The 24,276-nt window shown below is 57.5% G+C and overlaps 1 pseudogene; it reads right to left on the reverse strand.

The window, feature by feature from the left end:
• Positions 1 to 16,334: 16,334 nt before the first annotated feature.
• On the reverse strand, positions 16,335 to 17,052 carry LOC123842669 (histo-blood group ABO system transferase 2-like; annotated as a pseudogene).
• Positions 17,053 to 24,276: the final 7,224 nt, after the last annotated feature.

Raw genomic sequence — 24,276 nt, forward strand, 5'->3', positions numbered from 1 at the left:
ACCCCCAGACCGTCATTTCAGGCTGAAGCTCTCCTCCTGCCAGGCATGATGCCCAGCAACAGACTGACCTGACTTCCCATGAACCACTCACGACCTTAGGGGACTTCTGTGCTCTAGGAACAAGCAGACTAGCTGAATTTTGCCAAGAAGCACTGCCCATGAGCAGAAAACCTGCATAGCTCAGGGCACTGTCTTCTGTGTGCTTCCTTCACACCTTCCCATGTGTGGGTCACAGCCACCTGTGCCCATGGACACCCTAGAGCACCCATTCACCCAGGGGGTCGGATCAATGCAAAGTCAGCCCTTCAATTCTGCCACCACACCCCCAACACAACACCCAAGACCAAAAAGAGCGCTCACTCCAAGTCCTGGGACCAGCTCAGATGCAGCCCCTACCTGCGCAGCAGGGACATCGCCTACCCGCTCTGCATGCTCCTCCAGCCCGATGTAGATGTGGACGACATTAGTGTGGGTTTTGTCCCAGGATCCCTGATGGCCAGGAAAAGGAGGTGACTGTCCCACCCTTTCTCCCTGACAGACATCCCTTCCTGGAGCCTGGGTCCCCACTCCACAGCCACAAGGTGCCAAGAAGACTCAGTCTCTAGAAGCTTCTGGGCTAGATGCTGACCGGGGTTGCCTTACACAGTCTGGTGTTTCTGCTGGCCTTGCCGTTCCTCAAGTTCCGGAGTGGACCTCCCAGTCGTCGCTGGAGACCTCAGGCATCATCTCAGCCTCTGTCAGCACCTCCCCCTCCTCAGCCTCCATCACATCTGTGGCAGCCTCGGACTCACACGAGTGCCGTGTCTCGGGGTCTGCAACCACGGCTCCTCGCTGCCGCTCTCCATGCAGCAGGTGGGCGCTGCTGCCTCAACCCCATCAGCCTGGACATGAAGATCGGCACCATGTCCAAGAGCATCCCGCTGAACTGGGCACGTGGGGCGTCCCTTTGGTCTCCTGACTCAGACGTCTCTGAGTAATGACCTCACTGGAACAGCTAGCTACTCTGACAAGAAGCCACCTCTGGAACTTCCAGGCAGCATGCCCAGGCCTGGAAGGACGCAGACGACCACCACGGCCCCCACTCTACACAGGAGGAAACTGCGGCAGCCTCCTCACCTCCGGCTGGTGCTTGCTTGGTGATCCATGCTTGGGTGGGGACAATAACATGCCCACCAAGCTCCTTCTAAATCTACGATGCTGTGGCTCTGGTAAGACTGGCCGGATTGTGTCCCCTGAACCCCCCAACCCGCAGTGTCCCCTAACTCCTCGCCCAATATCCAGAGAGCCCTGCGTGATCTGGTCTAGACATGCTCCCCAGTGTGCACCCCTCAGCCCACTCCAGCCTCTGTAGGGCCTTCGTCCCCCAGGGAGCCCGGCAGGAATTTGCCCCTCAGAACCCCTCCCATCCCTCCTTATGACGCCCATCCAGGATGGCCTCACCTCCAAGCCTGGGCTCAAAGGCTCCTTCCTCCGGCTCCTCTGTAAGCTCAGGCTTTGGGTCAGATTGAGCTGGGTTCAAACCCACAGCAGGGCCATGTCACGGCCCTGTGACTGGCAAGCTCCTGTGGGAACGCCTGGGACCTCAGTTTTCTACTTTGGAGATGGGGTCAGTGACTCCCACCTCAGGAGGATGGGTTGGGGTTGAAAGCAGGGAGATGAAGGTGCGTGAGTCCTGGATTTTGGGGAGAGGGGCTGCTGCCAGGAAGACAGGGGGAGGGGATGTAGAGGAGGAAAAGGCAGCCTGACCTCCTCCCTGCCACACGTGTCCCCATCACCCTCCCCTGACCCCCCCGCCATGCACTGAGATGAACACTGAAGTGGAACGTGGGGGCCAGGACAGCAGCGGGGGTATATTTCATTTCTCTCTAGTCCCCAGGTCTCCATGTCCACTCAGTCCAGCGGCCCTGCCTGGCGGGACTGGGGCTGGCCCCCGGCCTAAGAGGACGTGAGGGTCACTGAGCAGGCAGTGGAGATCGGGACACGGAGGACCAAGGCCACAGCCAGCCCCTCGGGGTTGCGCAGGCCTGCTGGCAGGTGGGGTCCCGCGCAGGCGCCGTCTGCTGGGCCGTGTGCGCCTGCGCAGGATCCACCTGCCTCCGACCCACCGTTGGTGGGAGGGCCCCGCCCACCCAGAGTGCACCTGCGCCACGTCCACCCAAAAGGTGGGAGCCGACCGGCCATGCTGAGCCATGCTAATGAAGGTCCTCCTCCAAGCCCTCATGGGACAGTCGGCAAACTGAGGGCAGGAGAGGCAGGGACTGGCCTGGGACCCACCAGCTGAGCAGAGCCTAGAGGAACAGGGAGGGTTCCAGCTTCCGAGGCCAAGCTTCACCTCGCAGGGGGTTTCCTTGGGAACGAGGGCCCCTAAGATCTGCCCACACTCCCATGTAGGGGCCTTTCCTCTGGTCACCCTCGCGCGGGCACACGGACGCACAAGGCTCTCTGCGTGCGCGCGCGCAAGCGCACACACACTCACACACACACACACACACAAACTCCCCAGGGGCGTCCAAGGGGGCGTGGACCCTGGAGGGGACAAGGGGAATGAAGGAGGAGGTTGGAAGCAGCTGGGCCGTGGGCTGTGGGCATTGTCTCCTGGGAACATGCCCGGGGCCGTAGCATGGGGCTCGGGGGAGACATGCCAGGCTGATGGCCAGGGCGTCCCCAAGATGCCCAAGGGCTGTCACAGGCACCCACATTCTAGAGACAGCACCCTTCCTACTCAGTTCACTTGGCTGGAGATGCTGCAATCCTGCTGTATCCCGAGGTCCCCAGGATGTGGTCTCAGCGAAGCCGACAGTGAGAGCCGTTGCCTCCACTGCAGACCTGGGGTCAGGTCCCACCCCTGACACCTCTGACCATTTGCCTGGAGGGGCCCAAAGGGAACACAGGAGGCCCAGAGCCAGCCATGCCAGCCAGACACCGCTGTGATCCGACCGGGCAGCCCAGCGCCCCTCTGTGTGTGTGTGTGTGTGCAGAGGTCTCAGGCAGGGTAGCCCACCCTGAGCAGGAGCAGGGTGATGAGGGGCCAGATGCCTGATGGGTGAATCATGTTGACACCCCGGGTCAAGGCTGGCTGGGAGGGACGGGGTGTGCTGGGGCGGCCTCCTTCTCCCCAGGGTTGATCCGGAGCCCTGTCGATACATGTCACTGCACCCCGGGCGCAGGGCTGTGCCCGCACGGGGCTGTGTCTGATCTGGGGGCTGCAGTGGGGCTGGGCAGGAGGACGGTGAGGACGGCCGGGCAGGGCTGTGATGCCTCCGGGCCGGGCGCCGCTCACTGTCTTCGCAGAGCCCCATGGAAGAAATGGGGGACAAGCTCGTCAACAGGAGCCTCACTCGACGGCTCCCCGGCATGGGGCACGTGCACCAGGCAGTCGGTAAGGGCTGGTGCGGGCTCAGGGGGAGTGTGGGGACGAGGGCGCTCCAGGACCGGGCTCGGGGAGGGCCGGGAGGGTCTCCTGCCCCGACGCCATTCGGGACACTGACGACCCGGGGTGCCACGACGGCTGTGCCCCTTACGTGGCCATGATCTCAACCCAAGGGGTCTGGGCTGCTCCCGTCACAGACACACACACACAGACACACACGCCAAACACACACACACACCCAGTCCTTCAAACACACACACACACACACACAAACCTGGTCCTTCACACACAGACACACACACCCGGTCCAGCCCCAGCCTTGGCCAGGTACAAAATCACCCTTTACATACGTGGAAGATGATCCAAACCAATTTGGATATTCTGTTGCACTTCAGGACACGGACAGGAATAGTTTTGCAGTTTCTGTGTTGTGAATTGTCCCTCCTTTACCACAGATCAGCCCCACCGTGAACCTGAGTGGGCCCTGCCGCTGGGGGCGAGCCAGAGGGTGTGGGCGGTCCGTGCTGACAGCCTGAGGAAGCTGGTGGAGCCGGGCCAGGCCCTCTCCTGTGGCCGCTCTCCCGGAGCACCTCCCAGACGAACGCCTCCCCAGCCCTTCCCACACCTGCTGCTCACGAAGGTGAGCAGGGCCCCCCGCCCCGCCCGGAGGCTCCCCCTCACCTGCGGGCTGTGTGTCTCGGGCCTGGCACGGCCCCTCTCCGAACCTCAGGTGTCTCCTGGGGACCCTGCGTGCCACGAGGCCAGGCCCCACACACGGGGTTGCCGTCGGGCCTGTTGGGACCGCTCCCCGACCCTGTGGCCGGCCCATGGGGAGGGTGGCCTGGGGCTGAGGCCGTTCCTCTCCACCGTGAAGGAGCTCTCTGCCCCAAGCCTCGTTGTCCTGTGTCCGGGGCAAAGCCGCATTCCTGGCTGTGAGGAGGTTTCAGATTCCATCTGGGGCTCCCATCCTGGGTTGAGCCAGAGCAGGGATCCCTGGGGGCTGGCAGAGGGGCCCCAGAGCCACTCAGACATCTGAAAGGTGCTGGCTGGGCTTCATCGACTCCACACATGGACAGGAAGCCCCTTCTAGACATTTCCCATACTTCAGGGAACAGGGCAGACAAATGTCCCTGCCCCGCGGGCCTCTTTCTAGGTGGGCGTCCGCCGCTAAGCCTAGACGACAAAGCAGAGATGGGCACACGACGTTCCGTGGGACGCCCTGCCGGCCTCCTCTACATACGGATCCCTCTGCTCTCATTGTCCGAAGGATGACGGGCCCTAGGACGAAGAAGAGCCCTTGTCTCCGAGGTGGTGAGGGAACGTGGGGGACCGGTCAGGTGCGGAGCCATGGGTCTCGTGCACATCTGCCGCAGGGCTGGGTCATGGTACAGGAGGTGTGGGCAGGTCGTCTGTGCACACCTGGCCATGACACACCTGGCTGGCCTTCTCGGTGGGGAGGCCTGCGTGCTTGGTGCACCTGTCCCCCACCTACCCCTGGAGGAGCAGCCACGTTCAAGCCTTTCCATGTTCGACCCTCAGGGACAGTTGGGAACCTGGGTCAAGAGAGGCAGGGACTGGCCCAGGACAAATGAGGGGTGCAGAGTCCAAGGAGCTGCTTTCCATTCCTAGGCCAGTCCCAACCCTCCCATGAGGTTTGCTTTGGGGGTGAGAGCCCCTCAGATCCTCGGGAAGAGCTACCCACCCCGTCCCATGTGGGGACATGACCTTGGCATCTCCAGGCACGTAGAGGCACGTGCACCTGCACACCCAGCCCCCCCACAACCCCCCCCACACACACACACCACTCTGACTGCCCAGCTGGGGGTCGGAAGGGGAGGACACCCTGGGAGCGAGGTGGGTGACAAGGGGGAAAGAAGAAATAGGTTGCAGACAGCTGGGCCATGGGGCAGGGCATCAGGACTCCTGGCAAGGACCCAGATCCATAGCATGGGGAGGGGAGACAGGCCAGGCTGAGGGTCAGGGGTCCCCGAGGGGCCCAGGGAGGTTGCCAGGGCACTGGGAGAGGACAGGGTCTGGGTTCCGGTGTCCATCACCAGCCTGGGCACTTGGAAGCAGGAAGAGATACCCACCCCAAGTCCAGAGGGGCTACAGCACAAAGGCCTCAGCTTACTCTTCTGTCACTTGGGCTGTAGAGATGCAGTGTCCCTAGGGTCCCACAGGCTTGTGGGAGAGCCTGTTGGCCCTGGATCTCCATCCCCGACCCCCTGTGCTCCCAGTCCTGGGAAAATGCTTTGTCCTCCCTCGAGGTCCTTCAGAGCAGGGGACAGACTGGGGGCTTGGGGGGCTGAGGACCTGGGTACGCAGAACGTGGCAGAGCACTGACCACTAGTCTGGGGACCAAGGCCAAGACCCTCCTTGTTGCAGCCTCCGGGTCTCCCTTTGGAAGAGGTTCCAGATTCACTGCTCTGGTCCGGGTGACAAGGCCTTAGGAAGGAATGGAGCACCGGGACAGAAGAGGGAAATACGGACAGGGGAGGCTTCTGAGGTTTCTCACATCACCCCTGGAGTCCACAGATCCTGCTCCTGTGAGAGACACAGAGACAGAGACAGAAACAGAGAAGGAGACAGAGAATGAACACACGAGAGAGGGAACCAGAAGAAGTCACAGACTTTCCTCCATCAGCTTGGAAATGACATCCCAGCATTTGGCCCCATTCTCTTCCTGAGAGCGCAGTCACACAGGCCATCCACCCCGGAGGGGAGGGGATTCCACAGGGATGTGTGAGCAGGATGCGGGAATGCGCGGGAACCACTGTGGGGACTGCCCAGCACATGGGCGCAGACGAGGCCCCGGGGCCTGAGCCTAAACCTAATGGGAGCCCCTGGAAGTGTGTGTCACCAGGGGACAAGGTCGGAATCCGTTCATTGCAACGTTCCCACAGGGGCTGGGAACAGGCAAGAAGGGGGTGGCTTTGCCCAGACCCCAGAGCAGACCCAGGCCCCTCTGAGCTGTGCTCCATGTCCCGCCCAGCCCCTGGCTCATCCTTGCATTGCCAAGTGTGCCCCAGCCTCCTGAGAGAGCAGGTATGGAACATGTGTAGAGGTCCTAGCCCTGATGGCGTCCCTAGAAGTAGAAGCCAGAATACCCCCAATGGGCAGATGGGCAGACTGGGTAGGCCCTGAGAGGCACAGGGTCTGTCCTGGGTCACAGCCCCGGGCACGCGCAGGAGCCCGGTCTGAACCCGGGCCTCCCAGGGGCTGTGGATGGACTGTATGGGTGTCACTGTATGGATGGGGCATGGGGGGAGGGTGAACGTGGAGCAGCTGGGGAAGGGGGGCCCTCGGGGGCTCTTGTGTGAGGAGGAAGTTGGATACGGGGACCCCAGACAGTGGTGACCTCACTTCCCTGACAACAGAGCCCAACAGAGTTTGGAACCCCGGTAACCAGGCACCCACATTCCAGAGACAGCCCCCTGCCCAGCTCATTTCTTTGGAGACCCTCCAACAAAAAGAATGTTCGGGTGCTGCTTCCCCAAATCTGGACGCTGTAGGCTGAAGAAAGAGCGCCCTGCAAACGCTGTCCCCCGCTGGGGATGTCGAATCAGGGCTCCCCACCGCCTCTGGCCATTTGGCCGGAAGGACAGAAAGGTGACACCAGGAGGCCCAGAGCCTGCCACGCAGCCCCACACGCTCTGATCTGCCTGTGCAGCCCCAGGCCCCCCTCCGTATGTGTGTGTCTGTGCGTGTCTGTGCGTGAGTGTGCGTGCGTGTGTGTGTGTAAAGAGGGGTCATGCGGGGTGGGGCCACCCTGAGCAGGAGCAGGCTGATGAGGGGTCAGATTCCCAGTGGGCAGGTCATGTTGAAGGTCAAGGCTGGCTGGGTGGGATGGGGTGTGCGGGCGCTGCCCCTTCTACCCAGGGTTTATCCCGATAGCCCTGCAGGGATGGGTCGCTGCATCCCGGGTGCAGGGCTGTGCACTCACAGGTCTGTGTCTGATCTGGGAGCAGCAGGGGGACTGGGCAGGAGGACAGTGAGGATGGCCGGGCAGGGCTGTGAAGCCTCCAGCCGGCTACCCGTCCCTGTCTTTGCAGAAGGCCACGGATGACCTCCCGAGGCGGCTGGCGGACATGCCCTCCTCCCTGACGGAGGGGTTGACCCCACAGGCATCCCCAAAAACAAGTGCTGGGGATTGCCGGGCAAGACCTCCAACACCACCCAGACCACTGTCCCAGGTGGTTGGTCACCGGACAGTGGTCCAGGAGCCGGAGCCCACGGAGACTGAGCCCGAGGGTGAGAAGGCTGGGGCTGGGTGTTTGTGGTGTGTGGGGATGGGTCGGTGCTGGCCCCACAGGGACGAGTCTCCAGAGGCTGGAGTGGGGCCTGGAGCAAAGACTGGGCGCAGAGCATCCAGCGGGTGGACTGCAGTCGGGGAGACACCCCAGGGAGGGCTCCTTCCTGGCTGCGGCTTCTCTGGGAGGCCCTGGGCTGGGTTCTGTCTCCGCAAAGGCCCACGGAGAGCAGGCTCGGGGTGAGCTTTTCTCCTCTCACAGCTGCTCCACCACCTGAGGAGCTATTGCCGGCTCCAACTCCTTCGGCAGCTCTGGACGGAGGGGTGGTGACCGCAGCGACTTCAGGAGGAGACCAGGAGCCGGCAGGTGACCCGGCACCCACCCACGGACAGCCTGACGTGGACCAGGAAGAACTGGCACCTGCCCCTGGCCCAGCTCCTGCTACTGTTCCTGCACCTGACCCAGCTCCTGCCCTGGATCCTGCCCCTGACCCAGCTCCTGCCCTGGATCCTGCACCTGCCACTGCTCCAACCCAGCTCCTGATCCTCCTCCTACCCCTTCCCCTGCCCCTGCCAGAGCCACTGCCCCTTCCCCTGCCTGAGCTCCGGTTCCTGCTCCTTCTCCTGCTCCTCTCCCTGCCCCTGCCAGACTCCGCTGCCCCTTCCCCTGACCCTTCCTGGGCTCCTGTTCTTGTCCCTGACCCTGCTCCTGCTCATAACCCTACCCCTGCCAGACCTGCTGCCCCTTCCCCTTCCCCTGCCCCTGCCTGAGCTCCTGTTCCTGCTCCTTTTCCTGCTCCTGCTTCTGCCCCTTCCCCTGCATGACCTGCTGCCCCTGCCCCTGCCCCTGCCCCTGCACCTGCCTGAGCTCCTGTTCCTGCTCCTTCTTCTGCCGCTGCCCCTGCCCCTGCGCCTGCCAGAGCTCCTGTTCCTGCTCCTTACCCAGGTCCTGTCCTGGATCCTGCACCTGCCATAACTGCTGATCCTGGTCCTCCCCTTTCCCCTGCCCCCAGCCCTGCTCTTACAACTGGCCCTGCCCCTGGCCCTGCTCTTACACCTGGCCCTGTCCCTGGCCCTACCCCTATCCTAATCCCTGCCCCTACTCCTGCTCCTGCAGGGCTCCCAGAGCCACATCCAGAGCCCACAGCCCTGCGGGGAGAGCTCCTTGTACAATTGCCCTTAGTTCCATCGCCGGACCCCGACGCCCCGCCAGATTGTTTCATCCCCTCCCCCTATATTCTTTCTCTCTGGTTCATATTGTTCTGGTTCATATTGTTCATTTTCATGTTCTGTATAATGTTTATTATTTGTTTTAAATAAAATTACTTGTTTTCAACTGAACATGTGATGAGCATAAGTACATTCCCAACGCTGTGCCACCACACCCCAGAACATTGCTGCGGAATATCTCGTGTCCCAAAGGAGTCCCCGAACCAGAAGTTCCCCTGCCCATTTCTCCCCCAGCCCAGACCCTGGAAACCCCTAAGCTGCTTTCTCTCCCTGTTCCTTTCCCTGTTCTGGATGTTTCTGTAAGTGGAATCACGCAATAGGTGCCTTTGTGTCTGCCCACCTATTTTCAAAGGGGACTTGTTTTCGTCTGTGTTTATTTGTCATAAAATTTCCCTTATTCGATATTAAAATGCCTGATGGATTACAGATCAGATGTAATCAGAGAGGCCGCTTTAGGAATTATGGGCACAATCTTGGGGCCGAGACCCCTGTTCCTGCTGGGACACCACAGCCTGACCCCAGACAGGACAGGGCTGGCTCCTCCTGTGGCCCACACAGAAACCAGGAAAATGCAGAAGCTGGAAGACACACCACAAAGGACAAAAGCATTGCTCACAACCCAAGGCCAGAGAAAGGTTTCCTATGCCTCTTGTCCAAACAACACACCAAGTCACTGGGTTCCACAAGGACAGACACCAAACGCATGCAAGTCCAAGGGGGGAGGACAGGCACGTGCAGAGTCAGAGATGAGGGAGCTCCCGGGGAAGGACTCTGGCAAAGGAAACCCTAAGGAGGCAGCACTGGTCACCCTCAGACTGGCAGGTGTCTGGTCTGGGGAGAACGTGAGGAAGCGGAGATCCCCTGCAGGTACCCTGGAGAGAAGGATGACAGGCACCCCTGTCTGGGAGAACAGTGAGCAGCACCCATCCCAGGCCACAGGTGCACCTGGCATGCTTGGCCTCTGACCAACCCCCGGAAACTCTGGCTCGGTTTTTCACAGATCTGCTCTCAGGAGTGTTTATCACAGCAGTGGTGGAGAGAGCAGGGAATGGAACAACGCTAATGCTCGAGGAGATGGATGGGATCCACAGTCCCAGTCCTCATGATAGAATGTCCTGTAGCCACTGTCACATTGTCATTCGGGGCACAGGATCTGGGAAGCCCCTCCTGAGACCCCTCCTGCCACCCTGTTCCTGGGAACATTCAGAATTGGAGGAGGAGGAGGTGGAGAGGATCCAGGATGACAGAGGGCCAAGGAGAAGGAAGGTCAGCACTGGGAGGACCTGAGCCACCATCCAGGGCCGGGGCTGTGGTGCCCTCGGACCTCACCCCAAATAAGGGCTCCTGATGGATGGACCCAACTTCTGTGGTTTCCCTCCCTCCTTCACTCCCTCTCTCTCCCTCCCTTTCTCCCATCCTCCCTCCCTCTCACTCCCTCCCTCCTTCCCCCCTTCCTCCCTCATTCAGCAGAGGACCGGGGGTCCCTGCTGTGTACTGAGCACTGGGGCTTCATCAGTGAGCACCCCCCAACCCACATGGTCACGTCCACTGTGGGAGGTGACAGGGGTCAGTCCTCACGGCTAGGAGTGGTGATGAGCACCAAGAATCTGCTCCTGAAAACAGAGGCCAATGCTTGGCACTTCCTCTAGAAAAATCGAGTCCTGAAAAGTGATGAAGAGTGAGTATATCCTAGACTTCCTGCAGTGTGAGTTCTAATGGCAGGTACGCACTGATTCTTAGAACCACAAAGTAAATTACCCAGTGTCGACTGGGTGGTTGTGACTAACTTTTCTGACCCAATGACGGCATTTCAGCCAACATCTCCAGGGCCTCCGAGTTTCCCCAAGGGTCTCTGCGATCCTCTGATCCTTCCATTGACCTCCTTGGGAAGCTCTGTCTTGTCGTGTTCCTTGTCTCCTGCCCCTTCTGGGACCCTTCTCTGGCCTCCCCGCCAGGGCCACCCCCACCAGGACTTCCTGTGCCCCGTGGCCTGGCGCCCGCATCCCATGGGGGTCCTGTGAGCCCGGTGCATTGTGCAAAGCCTGTGCGCTCCCTCTGGGGTCACATGGCATCTCCCTTGCAGCTGCCTGCATCTTCCTGCACTGGGTCTCCTCCAAGCATTCTGTGAGACCAACCTGTGTCCGTGTCACGGGCATGGAAGCGAGAGTCCAGAAGGTCCAGATGACCTGCTCCCAGTCCCAACGTGTGGAGCCTGGGCCAAGGATGGTCAGCGAGCAGAGGAGGACTTGAGCCTAGGAAGCCTGAGGGAGGACATGGCACAGTGAGCCTGCAGGAGGAGAGTGAACACCGTGGGGACCTGGCGCTCAGGCCTACTGGGAGACCACATCCCACCCTCACTGGCTCTGTCCCCAGGGCTGGAGGTCGTCCAGCTATCCACCCTCCCAGCCTGTAGGCTGCCAGTGGCTGCCAGGAGAGGAGGCACCTGGTGCAGGAGAGAGCCTTCAGACAGAGAGGAGGGGACAGGTGCTCCCCCAGCAGCTGGAGGAACTCGGGGTATCCACCCTCCCAGGCTGCAGGCTGGCAGTGGCTGGCAGGAGAAGAGGCACCTAGTGCAGGAGAGAGCCCTCAGGCAGAGAGGAGGGGGCAGGTGCTCCCCCAGCAGCAGGTGCACTGGGTCGGGCTGAGGGGGCATCATTGGACAGCAGTGCCTGCAGCTGGGGTCTCCACACAGACCCTCTCCTTAGGCTCAGCACAAGCTTCTCTGGATGGCCTTTGTCCCCCAAATACAAAGTCTGGTCCAGGGCCCCCCCACCAAGTCCTGACTCCCAATCCTTTGTACTCAGCTCAAGTGACAAGAAATGGCCAATAGTTTAGGTGGTGTTGGTTGCACAGGGAAATTTGCTTTTCTGGCCCATGCTGTAACGTTGCTGGCATATTAAAGATCTCAGGGCTCTGAATCAAAAACAGTAGGATGCCGGGGACCCCAGCTGGCTTTCTGGAAACCTACCTCTGTGCCTTGCAGCCTTCCCATCCCACCAGCTCTGCTCAGAATCCCTCCAAGCCACAGACCCACAGTCTTGGGTCCCAGACAATGTGCCTTCAGAAAGTGATCCTGGTGGGGCAGCAGGACACACTGCAGATTCCAGCAAATCCCCCTCCCAGAAACTGAGGGTACCGCTGGATGAGCTGTCTGAAAACAGCCAGGTCAGGGTTCCAGGAAGACACCAGAGGCACAGGAGTCACTGAGGGGCATCTGAAGGTCAGGTACGGGCAGTCACAGCTTCCAGGCCCTTCTTCCCTAAAGCTCCTCATTCCTCAGCCTTTCTTCCAGTGATTCTGTTCGGTTTCTATCTGCCCCAACTGTTATCCATTGCCTAGGCAGCAGAGACTCACATATGCCTTTAAATGTTTTGGACAATGGATGTCCACTTCAGTACATAGCCACTTCACTACTGGGAGAGTTGGTAGAAAGCAAAAAGTCACAGAGGACTCCAAGGGTCTGGACTTGGTGTTTCCCTCTCCTGAGATGGGGACACCTGTGGGATGAGCAGGTGGCCAGCTGGTGGGGGGTGGGCAGGGACCTGACGTGGACAGATGGGGTAGGTGAGGCCCGAGGTCCCCGGGGTATGTGCCTGGCATCTGGACTGAATAGGTCTTCAAAGCTGCAGATTGGCTGGGATCATCTTCAGGCGGAGGAGGAAGGTGAGGGGAGCAGAAGGGACTGAGGAGGCTTGGCTTAGACAGGAGAGGGCTGAGACACTCCTTTGGGGGGAAAGTGGGTCAGGTCCAGGCTCACAGGGACAAACCTTGAGGCCATTGGGCTATGTGAAATAGGCCAGTCCCTAAAGGACCAATACGGGAGGACCCCACTTGTGAGGGACAGAGAGCACTCCGATTCATAGAGGTGGAAGGAGCTGCTGGGTGCCGGGGCTGGGGAGGGGAAATGGGGGGTTAGTGTCTCCTGGGTAGAGGTTCAGTTTGGGAGGATGACAAAGTTGTGGCAGTGGATGGAGGCGGCAGGTGCAGAAGAGTGAATATACTTATTGCCACTGAATTGTACCCTGAAACGTGCTTAATGGTATCAGTTGTATGTCTATTACACAATAGGAGAGTAGTGAGTCAGGAGGACGGGTCCATCGAAAGTCCCAGGAAGGCCCAAGAGCAGGGATCCTGTATCTTAGTTCTTGCTCTCATGCTCTGCGCCTTGTTGGGTGCCTGAGCTCACAGTGGCATCACTAAATGCTTGCTAAGACACAGTGCAGGCAGATGGTCCAGAGAGAGTGCACAAACCATCTGTGGGCACTGAGGAATCCCAGCGGCACATGCATCCAGACTGAGTGAGTGCCCACATTTCACAAACACCAGCATAAATAGCCATTTAAAACGAAGGCAGACGCCACTCTGGAAAACACTAGGGAGGTTCCTCAAAAAGTTGAAAAAAGAGCTACCTTATGACCGAGCAATTGCACTACTGGGTATTTACCCCAAAGATACAAATGTAGGGATCCGAAGGAGCACGTGCACCCCAATGTTTATAGCAGCAATGTCCACAATAGCCAAACTATGGAAAGAGTCTAAATGTCCATCAACAGATGAATGGATAAAGAAAATGTGGTGTGTGTATATATATATACAGAGAATATTATGCACCTATCAAAAAAAATGAAATCTTGCCATTTGCAACGACGTGGATGGAACTACAGTGTATTATGTTAAACAAAATAAGTCACTCAGAGAAAGACAATTATCCTATGATCTCAGTGATATGAGGAATTTGAGGAACAAGACAGAAGATCATAGGCGAAGGGAGGGAAAAATGAAACAAGACGAAACCAGAGAGAGAGACAAACCATAAGAGACTTTTTTTTTATTCTTATGTTAATCCCCATACATTACATCATTAGTTTTAGATGAAGTGTTCCATGATTCATTGTTTGTGCATAACACCCAGTGCTCCATGCAGAACGTGCCCTCCTCAATACCCACCACCAGGCTAACCCATCCTCCCACCCCCCTCCCCTCTAGAATCCTCAGTTTGTTTTTCAAAGTCCATCGTCTCTCATGGTTCATCTACCCCTCCGATTTCCCCTGCTTCATTCTTCCCTTCCTGCTACCTTCTTCTTCTTCTTTTTTTTTCTTAACATATATTGCATTATTTGTTTCAGAGGTAGAGATCTGAGATTCAACAGTCTTGCACAATTCACAGCGCTTACCAGAGCACATACCATAAGAGACTCTTAATCTCAGGAAACAAACTGAGGGTTGCTGGAGTGGAGGGGGTTGGGAGGCGTGGGGTGACTGGGTGATGGACACTGGGGAGGGTATGTGCTATGGTGAGCACTGCGAATTGTATAAGACCGATGAATCAAAGACCTGTACCCCTGAAACAAATAATATATTATACATTAATTTAAAATTCACTAAAATAATAAAAATAAAACAAAAGCAGGTGACCTCAAGCTGTATTACAAAGCTGTGATCATCAAGACAGTATGGTACTGGCACAAAACAGACACACAGATCAATGGAACAGAATAGAGACCCCAGAAATGGACCCTCAAGTCTATGGTCAACTAATCTTCCACAAAGCAGGAAAGAATACCCAATGGAAAAAAGACAGTCTCTTCAATAAATAGTGCTGGGAAAATTAGACAGCCACATGCAGAAGAATGAAACTGGACCATTCTCTCACACCATATACAAAGGTAAACTCAAATTGGATGAAAGACCTCAATGTGACACAGGAATCCATCAAAATCCTAGAAGAGAACACAGGCAGCAACCTCTTCGACCTCAGCCACAGCAACTTCTTGCTAGACACGTCTCCAAAGGCAAGGGTAACAAAAGCAAAAATGAACCTTTGGGACTTCATCAAGATAAAAAGCTTCTGCACAGCAAAGGAAACAGTCAACAAAACTAAGAGGCAAGCCATGGAATGGGAGAAGATATTTGCAAATGACATTACAGATAAAGGGCTGGCATCCAAGATCTATAAAGAACTTCTCAAACTCAACACCCAAAAAACAAATAATCCACTCAAGAAATGGGCAGAACACATGAACAGGCACTTCTCCAAAGACATACAAATGGCTAACAGACACATGAAAAAATGCTCCACATCACTAGCCATCAGGGAAAAAGAAATTAAAACCACATTGAGATACCACCTTCATCACTTAGAATGGCAAAAATCAACAAGGCAGGAAACAACAAATGTTGGTGAGGATGTGGAGAAAAGGGAACCCTCTTACACTGTTGGTGGGAATGCAAGCTGGTACAGCCACTCTGAAAAACAGTATGGAGGTTCTTCAAGACGTTACAAACAGAACTACCCTATCACCCAGCAAATGCACTACTGGGTATTTACCCCAAAGATACAGATGTAATGAAAAGAAGAGCGCCTGCCCCCCAATGTTCATAGCAGCAATGTCCACAATAGCCAAACTGTGGAAGGAGCCGAGATGCCCTTCAACAGACGAATGGATAAAGAAGATGTGGTATATATGTACAATGGAATATTCCTCAGCTGTTAGAAAGGATGAATACCTACCATTTACATTGACATAGATGGAACGGGAGGGGATTATGCTAAGTGAAATAAATAAATCAGAGAAAGACAATTATCATACAGTTTCACTCCTATGTGGAATGTCAGGAAGAGCACAGAGGACTACAGGGGAAGGGAGGGAAAACTGAACAGGAAGAAATCAGAGAGGGAGACAAACCATGAGAGACTCTGGACTCCGGTAAACAAACTGAGGGTTACAGAAGGGAGGAGGGTGGGGGGATGGGGTACCTGGGTGATGGGTATTAAGGAGGGCACATGTTGTGATGAGAACTGGGTGTTATACGCAACTAATGAATCACTGAACACTACATCAAAATCTACTGATGTACTATATGTTGGCTAATGAATTTAAATTTAAAAAATTAAATAAAATTAATAAATAAAAAATAAATCCACGGCAGGAAATGGAAATAACCCAGAGGGCACCATGCTCCTGGAGGCTGAGCTAGCGGTCACGGCCAAGACCTCTGGCGGTGAGGGCACCGGGGTTCTGAGAGGTGGCTCGGTGCACCCCTGACCCTGAAGCCCCATGGCCATGGCAAGGTGCAAGGACTGGGAGGGAAGACCCAGCCAGGACCCGTTCTGGCTCCACGGCTGCTACAGGGCTGCTCCCAGCCCCACCAGGCGGTGTCTGTTTAGAACCAGGGAGAAAACCTTTTCCCTCAATTGTTCTTTTTAAAAATGGTTGCTCAGCATTGACACAGAAAAACATCTGACATAAAACTGGAGCCGTTCACAGCTGCAAATGACCCAGAAGTGAAGAAAATGTAGTGAACGCAAAGAGAGGACGCTGTATCCCCAGGCAGGCCTCCTGTGAGCAGGTGCGGCTGGGGCACTGGACGTGCCCGTGCAGACAGTACTGGACTCCACAGTGTCCCTCGAGGGGACAGAAGTAGGAACCTGCTCTGATGGCTCCGCTGAAGTCAGCACCCGCTGCTGGAGACGGGGACAGCCCCTCATGAGTTCCAGGTGTCCTGGTGATTCTTGGGCACGGCCCAAATCTCAGCTTCTTCATGACCTGGGGCCAGCCCAGCAGCTGCACCCAGGTCCTCCAGGGACCGCCCAATAGCTGTGGGTCCCGCAGGTCCTCCAGGGACAGCACCTTGGTGGGCTTGTGGTCCAGCAGGTACCTGTTCAGGTGGCTCTTATCGTACCACATGGCCTCGATCCCATTGGCCCAGTTGACCACCATCACCTGGTGACAGGCTGAGGTCAGTCGGTGAACCTCCGCCACAACCCCCCAAAAAAGGCCCCCATGTAGTAGAAGTCACCCTGGTCCTTGGGGATGTGGGCCTGGGACTGGGACCAGCGCTCATAGCTTAAGTCCTCACGGGCCACCCAGTAGAAACCGGGGTGCAGGGTGCCAAAGAGGGGGGACAGGATCTCCACGCCCACGTGGTCACAGAACTTCATGTCCACATCCCCGCACACCATGTCATCCACCTCATGGAGGAAGGGCTCCTCACAGAAGCGGCTCATCATCGCCATTTGCTGCATGGACACATCCTGCCAGTGTGGGGCACCGCGGACCTCAAGAACCACCACCCTTCAGTGCTCCTGGAGGGGCACACGGGACACCAGCAACCTGCTGGTCGGTGAAGACATAGTAGATGACCCTGTGTCCACCAGGAAGTGATTCTGCAGGAACAGCTCCAGGAAGACCCCGTATCCACAGGGGCAGGGGACAGGGCAGGAAGAGGGTCACTGCCAGAGGCTGGCAGCAGGACCCCAGAGCTGGGGGTCATGGACGTGTGCACCTTCTTCATGGGGACAGGCCCTGGGCTGCTTTAAGCAACAGCCACCTCCTGACCTGTCCTGAGTGAATCTGCTGGCAGGGCCTCCCTACCTTCTGCTCCCAGAGATGGGGGCCATCAGTGCCCCATCTTACAAAGGGGAGCCTGAGGCTTGGGAGGCTGGAAACCCATGCAGCCGCACAGTCAGCATGCTGGAGCCAGGAACACCCCCCTGTCCTGAGCTCCCAGGCAAACCCTGCAGGTGCCCTCCCCTGGCTGAACCCCTGCAGGTTCTGTCCCCACCTGCCATGAGTTGAGCACCTCTGGTCACAGCCCCTGTTTCTATGCCCTACAGACTGGGTAGAATCAGCAGGGCCGGCCAGCTGCCCCACTTTACCTTGAGTGGACTGTCGCTGGTCCCCAACAGAGCTGTCTCCACCCCCTATAGGGTCCTCCCTCGAAGGCTACTGGGCCTCTGGCTGACAAGGTCCATCAGTAAACCACTGGTATTCCTAGGAGGGGTCACCCTCGAACTCCCCAGATCAGGAATCAGGTTCAGCCCATGGGCAGGGAAGGGGAAAGATGACTCCTGGAAAAAGGGGGCTTGCTTAGGGCCCAGCCTTGAATCCAAGGGTGTGAGCTTCTGGGTCCAGGTCTACATCTCCCTGGCCCCAAAACATTGGAAGTCTTGTCCAACTGCCTCACATGGCTGGTCCCCCTTTGAGGGGACTACCTGCCCCTCACTGTGGGGACAGCAGCTCCCCCCATTGTCAGCAAGTGTGGTGAGCCCCTCTGAGACTGAATTTTTATAAGATTTTATTTATTTGACAGAGAAAGAGACAGCTAGAGAGGGAACACAAGGAGGGGGAGGGGGAGAGGGAGAAGCAGGCTCCCCGCTGAGCAGGGAGCCTGACATGGGACTTAATCCCAGGCCCCTGGGATCACGACCTGAGCCGAAGGCAGACGCTTAAGGACTGAGCCACCCAGGCGCCCTGAGACTGACTTTTTTACACAGGCACTAAGACTACTTCTCTGTGCCTACCCCATACCTCGCAGGTTAGTAAATCGTTCACACAGGGAAGGTGGATACTACATTAAAATATGGGACGAGCACATACACCCAGCAGACATGAGTCAGGTCACCAGGGGGCAAGTAGAGGCCCAGCCAATGGGGGAACAAGCCAGACATGATGCAAGGGGAGAGAAGAGTGCTCCTGGCAGAGGGCACAGAGAATGTAAAGGATTGGAGTCAGGCCCAAGGCACATGTGGGACAACCACACAGCTTGGTGGCCCACAGAGGGGGGCTGCAGTGGGAGAGGTGAGGCTGGAGAGGACAGACAGGTGGGGAGCGGATCGCAGAGAGGCTCAAAGGTTATGTTCTGAAATGATCAATCTGGTTACCGGAGGAGAATGGTCTCTATACAGCAGAGGACAGGGAGACCCTAACCCTAACCCTAACCTTAACACTAACCCTAACCCTAACACTAACCCTAACCCTAACCTCTAACCCCTAACCCCTAACCCTAACCCGTACCCTAACCCTACCCTAAACCGTACCCTAACCCGTAACCTAACCCTAACCCTAACCTAACCACTAACCCCTAACCCCTAACCCTAACCCGTACCCTAACCCTAAACCTAACCCTACCCTAAACCGTACCCTAACCCGTAACCTAACCCTAACCCTAACCTAACCACTAACCCCTAACCCCTAACCCTAACCCGTACCCTAACCCTAACCCTAACCCTACCCTAACCCGTACCCTAACCCGTACCCTAACCCTAACCCATACCCTAACCCGTACCCTAACCCCTACCCTAACCCGTACCCGTACCCTAACCCTAACCCATACCCTAACCCGTACCCTAACCCTAACCCTAACCCATACCTTAACCCGTACCCATACCCGTACCCTAACCCGTACCCGTACCCTAACCCATACCCGTACCCTAACCCTAACCCGTACCCTAACCCGTACCCTAACCCGTACCCTAACCCGTACCCGAACCCTAACCCGTACCCTAACCCGTACCCGAACCCTAACTCGTACCCGAACCCTAACCCGTACCCGAACCCTAACCCGTTCCCTGACCCGTACCCTAACCCATACCCGTACCCGTACCCTAACCCTAACCCTAACCCGTACCCTAACCTAACCCTAACCCGTACCCTAACCCGTACCCTAACCCGTACCCTAACCTAACCCTAACCCATACCCTAACCCGTACCCTAACCCTAACCCTAACCCGTACCCTAACCCGTACCCATACCCGTACCCTAACCCGTACCCGTACCCTAACCCATACCCGTACCCTAACCCTAACCCGTACCCTAACCCTAACCCATACCCTAACCCGTACCCGAACCCTAACCCTAACCCGTACCCTAACCGGTACCCTAACCTGTACCCGTACCCTAACCCATACCCTAACCCTGTATATCCTCCCCAGGGACAGCGAACAAAGTCAACACATATCTGCACACTTTGAAATGTGAACAGAAACCTGCAAACTCAGGTTCTCACAGGAGCTAAATGTTAATGACCAGGTGACAAAAAGGTGACGCAGATAGCAAGTAACCAAAAGAAGATGTCATGTGTCTGTGAGCTGGCCACCTTCTCTACCTGTCGGAAGGAAGCCATGCCTGACAGGAGGGAGCCACACCTGGACCTGGTCTCTCTGGGCTGCCCTTGAGCAGAGCAGAGGATGTGCTGAGCTGGGTGTGGGTGTCGGGGGAAGAGATGGGCAGCTGGCCACAGATGTTACCTGCCAAGTACCTGTAGGACCAGCTCCCGGTCCTCAGCTAAGGTTAAACAATAAATACGTTTTGTTACATATTTACTGTGACAGGAAAGGTGCTCAGTGCTTTGAGTGACTATATTCTCTCCCGTTTTATTTTTTAAAAACAGTTTATGGACGTATGACTGACCTACAAAAAGCTGTACATAATTACTGTATTCAACTTGACCCTGAACCTAACCCTAATATCAAGTTAACATATACTCTGATTTAGAATATAGCTCATAAATTATTTCATGATTATTAGGAGCTGGGGGATCCGAGGACCAACCTTCTTCTATCTTATTCTCCCTTGAATTAGACAGGTTGGAACACATTCGGCCACATGCTATCTGGAGAGTGGCCACACGGGGGCAACAGGGAGTAAACATTAGGGCAAACCCGGCCACAAAGCCAATTCTTCCCTCATCCTGTAAAACCTTGCTCATTCAATGTTTACAGATCATTCTATAGAGTATTAAAAGTGTGACTTTCTGGAATTTTTTAAAAACCAAACTAATTCTTTGAAACTGTTAAAAATATAATGTTTTTAAAAATCTCAGCGTTGGTGAGCAGATGAAGACCCAGGGGCCTGGGGAAAAGCTGTTATTATTGAATATGTTCAGATCTAATTAGGAAACAAGTAGGATTTATACTCCACTTATTTTCACAAAGAATTTGTGTCAACTAACAGTACTGAACCCACACAAAATAGTGCACTTCAGAGGAAAATAAAAGGAGATTCAACAGCCTCAAGAGGCAGAGAAAGAGCCAGACCCGGGAGCAAAGAAGACATACCACGGATGCTAGGCTCAGGCTGATTTGCAGCCTGTAGGTCCTCTGGAGCTAGAATGCCCCCAATGCCCCTGGGGGTCGTGGGTCAAGCAGAGCACAAACCCTGCTGCTGCACTGTTGTAACTGGTGACGGGTCTCCTTGGTCACTTCCTCCATGAGCCACCCCCCACCCCCTGACTACCCCAGCCTGCTTCTCGAAACTCCCATTCCTCTTTCTGACCCCGTTGTTTACTTTTCCCTTCACTTACATAGTATATAGTATGTTTACCTACATACTATTCTGTCATTTAAACGTTTTTGTCATGTTCTCACTGCACTGTACTTTGCATCATCCACCCTGATGTATAATCACTTGTTGCACTGCACGACTTAACTGGGGACTGGGAACACCCTCACAGTGTCATGGGGCTAGTGTCCTGGGCAAGGTCCTCACTAAGCCGGCTCATCCTGCAGCTGTTGCAATGAAGGCCTGATCCAGGCACTGGAGCCCAGTCTGAAGCCAGCTCTGTGTCCTCACAGTGGGGACACCGGCTGCACCCAGGCCTTGGGAAGGCTGTGGGGGTGCTGTGAGGGAGTCACTGTATGGATGGGGCATGGGGGGAGGGGGAGCATTGAGCAGCTGGGGGAGGGGGCCCTCGGGGGTGGGGGTCTTGTGTGAGGAGGAAGGTGGGTAAGGGGACCCCAGGCAGTGGTGACCTCATTTCCCTGACAACAGAGTCCAACAGAATTTGGAACCCAGGTAACCAGGCACCCACATTCCAGAGACAGCCCCCTGCCCAGCTCATTTTGTTGGAGATCATCCAACCATGAACATGTGGGCTTGTTGCCTCCCTAAGTCTGGATGCTGCAGGCTGAAGAAAGCCCGCCCTGCAAACGCTGGCCCCCGCTGGGGATGTCCGATCAGGGCTCCCCACCGCCTCTGGCCGTTTGGCCGGAAGGCCCGAAAGGTGACACCAGGAGGCCCAGAGCCGGCCACCCAGCCCCACAGGGTCTAATCCACCTGTGCAGCCCCAGGTCCCCTCCCCTCCGTGTGTGTGTGTGTGTGTGTGTGTGTGTGTGTGTGTGTGTGTGAAGAGGGGTCATGTGGGGTGGGCCAACGCCATTCAAGATCAGGCTGATGAGGGGTCAGATAACCCGTGGGCAGGTCATGTTCAAGGTCAAGGCTGCCTGGGTGGGACGGGGTGTGGGGGGCTGTGAGCCTCTGCCCAGGGTTTCTCTCGATCGCCCTGCAGGGATGGGTCATTGTCCCGCGTGCAGGGCTCTGCACCCACAGGTCTGTGTCTGATCTGGGAGCAGCAGGGCGACTGGGCAGGGGACAGGGAGGTTGGCCGGGCAGGACTGGGATGCCTCCGGGCCGGCTACCCGTCCCTGTCTTTGCAGACCTCCGATGAGATCGGCACGAGGCTGGCGGACACCCACTCCATGTCCGGGATCCGGAGCGTGACCCCACAGGACTCCCCTGGAGCAGGTGCTGGGGACTGCGGGGAAAGGCCTCCGACACCACCCAGACCGCTCTCCCTGGTGGTCATTGACTGCATTGTGCTCCAGGAGCCGGAGCCCACGGAGGCCGAGCCTGAGGCTGAGAAGCCCGGGGCTGGGTGCCCGTGGGTGTGTGCGGAAGGGTGGGGGCTGGCCCCACAGGGAGGAGCCCCCAGAGCCTGGTGTGGGGCCTGGAACAACGACTGGGCTCAGAGCGCCCAGCGGGTGGACTGCGGTCGGGGAGACGCCCCGGGGAGGGCTCCTTCCTGGCTGCGGCTTCTCTGGGAGGCCCTGGGCTGGGTTCTGTCTCCACGGAGAGCAGGCTCGGGCTGAGCTTTTCTCCTCTCACAGCTGCTCCACCACCTGAGGAGCTAGAGCTGGTTCCAACTCCATCGGCAGCTCTGGACGGAGGGGTGGTGGCTGCGACTTCAGCAGGAGACCAGGAGCCAACAGGTGACCCAGCACCCGCCCACGGAGAGCCTGACGGGGGCCAGGAAGGGCCTGCTGGACAACCTGCCTCCGGAGAGCCTGCCCCTGTGCCTGCCTCTGTGCCTGCCAGAGCCACCGCCCCTGCGCCTGCCCCGAACTGTGGCCCTGCTCCTGCCCCCGACCCAGCTCCTGCCCTGGATCCTGACCCATCCCTACCCCTGCCAGTGCCCCGGTTCTTGCCCCTGACCCAGATACTGCCCCGGTTCCTGTACGTGCCAATGCGGCAGACCCTGTCCCTCCCCTTGAACCCGCCCCCTCCCCTTCACCGGCTTGTGTTCCTGTTCCGGCCCCTGTCCCAACTCCTACCCCTGCCCCTGCCCCTGCCCCTCCCCCTGCCCCTGCTAGAGCCAATGTCCCTTCTCCTGACCCACCTCCTGCCCCTGCACCTGCCCCTTCCCCAGCACCTGCCTGTGCACCTGTTCTTGCCCCTGACCCAGCTCCTGACCCTGCACCAGCCCCTTCCCTTAACTGTGCACCTCTTCTTGCCCCTGATCCGGATCCTGACCCTGACCCAGCTCCTGCCCTGGATCCTGCCCCTTCCCTTGCCCCTGCCTGTGCTCCTATTCTTGCCCCTGACCCCAGTTCTGCCCCTGCCCCTGCCTGTGGTCCTGTTCCTGTCCCTGACCCACCTCCTGCCCCTGCACCTGCCCCTTCCCCTACCTGTGTTCCTGTTCTTGCCCCGGACCCAGCTCCTGCCCTGGATCCTGCCCCTTCTCCTGCCCCTGCCTGTATTCCTGTTTTTGCCCTTGACTCGGCTTTTACCCCTGCAACTGTCCCTTCCCCAGCCCCTCCCTGTGCTCCTATCCTTGCCTCTGACCCAGCTCCTTCCCCTTTCCCTACCCGTTTCCCTGCCCCTGCGTGTGCGCCCATTCCTGCCCCTGACCCAACTCCTGCCCCTGCACCTGTCCCTTCCTCTGCCTGTGTCCCTGTCCCGGACCCTGCCAGAGCCGATGCCCCTTCCCCTGCCTGCGTCCCTGTTCCTGCCCCTGGCCCTGCCAGAGCTGATGCCCATTCCCCTGCCTGCGTCCCTGTTCCGGCCCCTGCCACTGCCAGAGCCGATGCCCCTTCCCCTGCCTGCGTCCCTGTTCCTGCCCCTGGCCCTGCCAGAGCCGATGCCCCTTTCCCTGCCAGTGTCCCTGTTCCGGCCCCTGCCACTGCCAGAGCCGATGCACCTTCCCCTGCCTGCGTCCCTGTTCCTGCCCCTGCCCCTGCCAGAGCTGATGCCCCTTCCCCTACCTGTGTTCCTGTTCTTGTCCCTGAACCAGCTCCTGCCCTGGATCCTGTCCCTTCCCTTGACCCTGCCTGTGCTCCTATTCTTGCCCCTGACCCGGGTTCTGCCCCTGCACCTGCCTGTGGTCCTGTTCCTGTCCCTGACCCACCTCCTGCCCCTGCACCTGCCCCTTCCCCTACCTGTGTTCCTGTTCTTTCCCCGGACCCAGCTCCTGCCCTGGATCCTGCCCCTTCTCCTGCCCCTGCCTGTATGCCTGTTCATGCCCTTGACTCGGCTTCTGCCCCTGCAACTGTCCCTTCCCCAGCCCCTCCCTGTGCTCCTATCCTTGCCTCTGACCCAGCTCCTTCCCCTTTCCCTACCCGTTTCCCTGCCCCTGCGTGTGTGCCCATTCC

The sequence above is a fragment of the Mirounga angustirostris genome, unplaced genomic scaffold (genome assembly GCF_029215605.1).
Source record: "Mirounga angustirostris isolate CCGP_5_RB_7025 unplaced genomic scaffold, mMirAng1.0.hap1 SCAF_18, whole genome shotgun sequence".
Lineage (NCBI taxonomy): Eukaryota > Metazoa > Chordata > Mammalia > Carnivora > Phocidae > Mirounga > Mirounga angustirostris.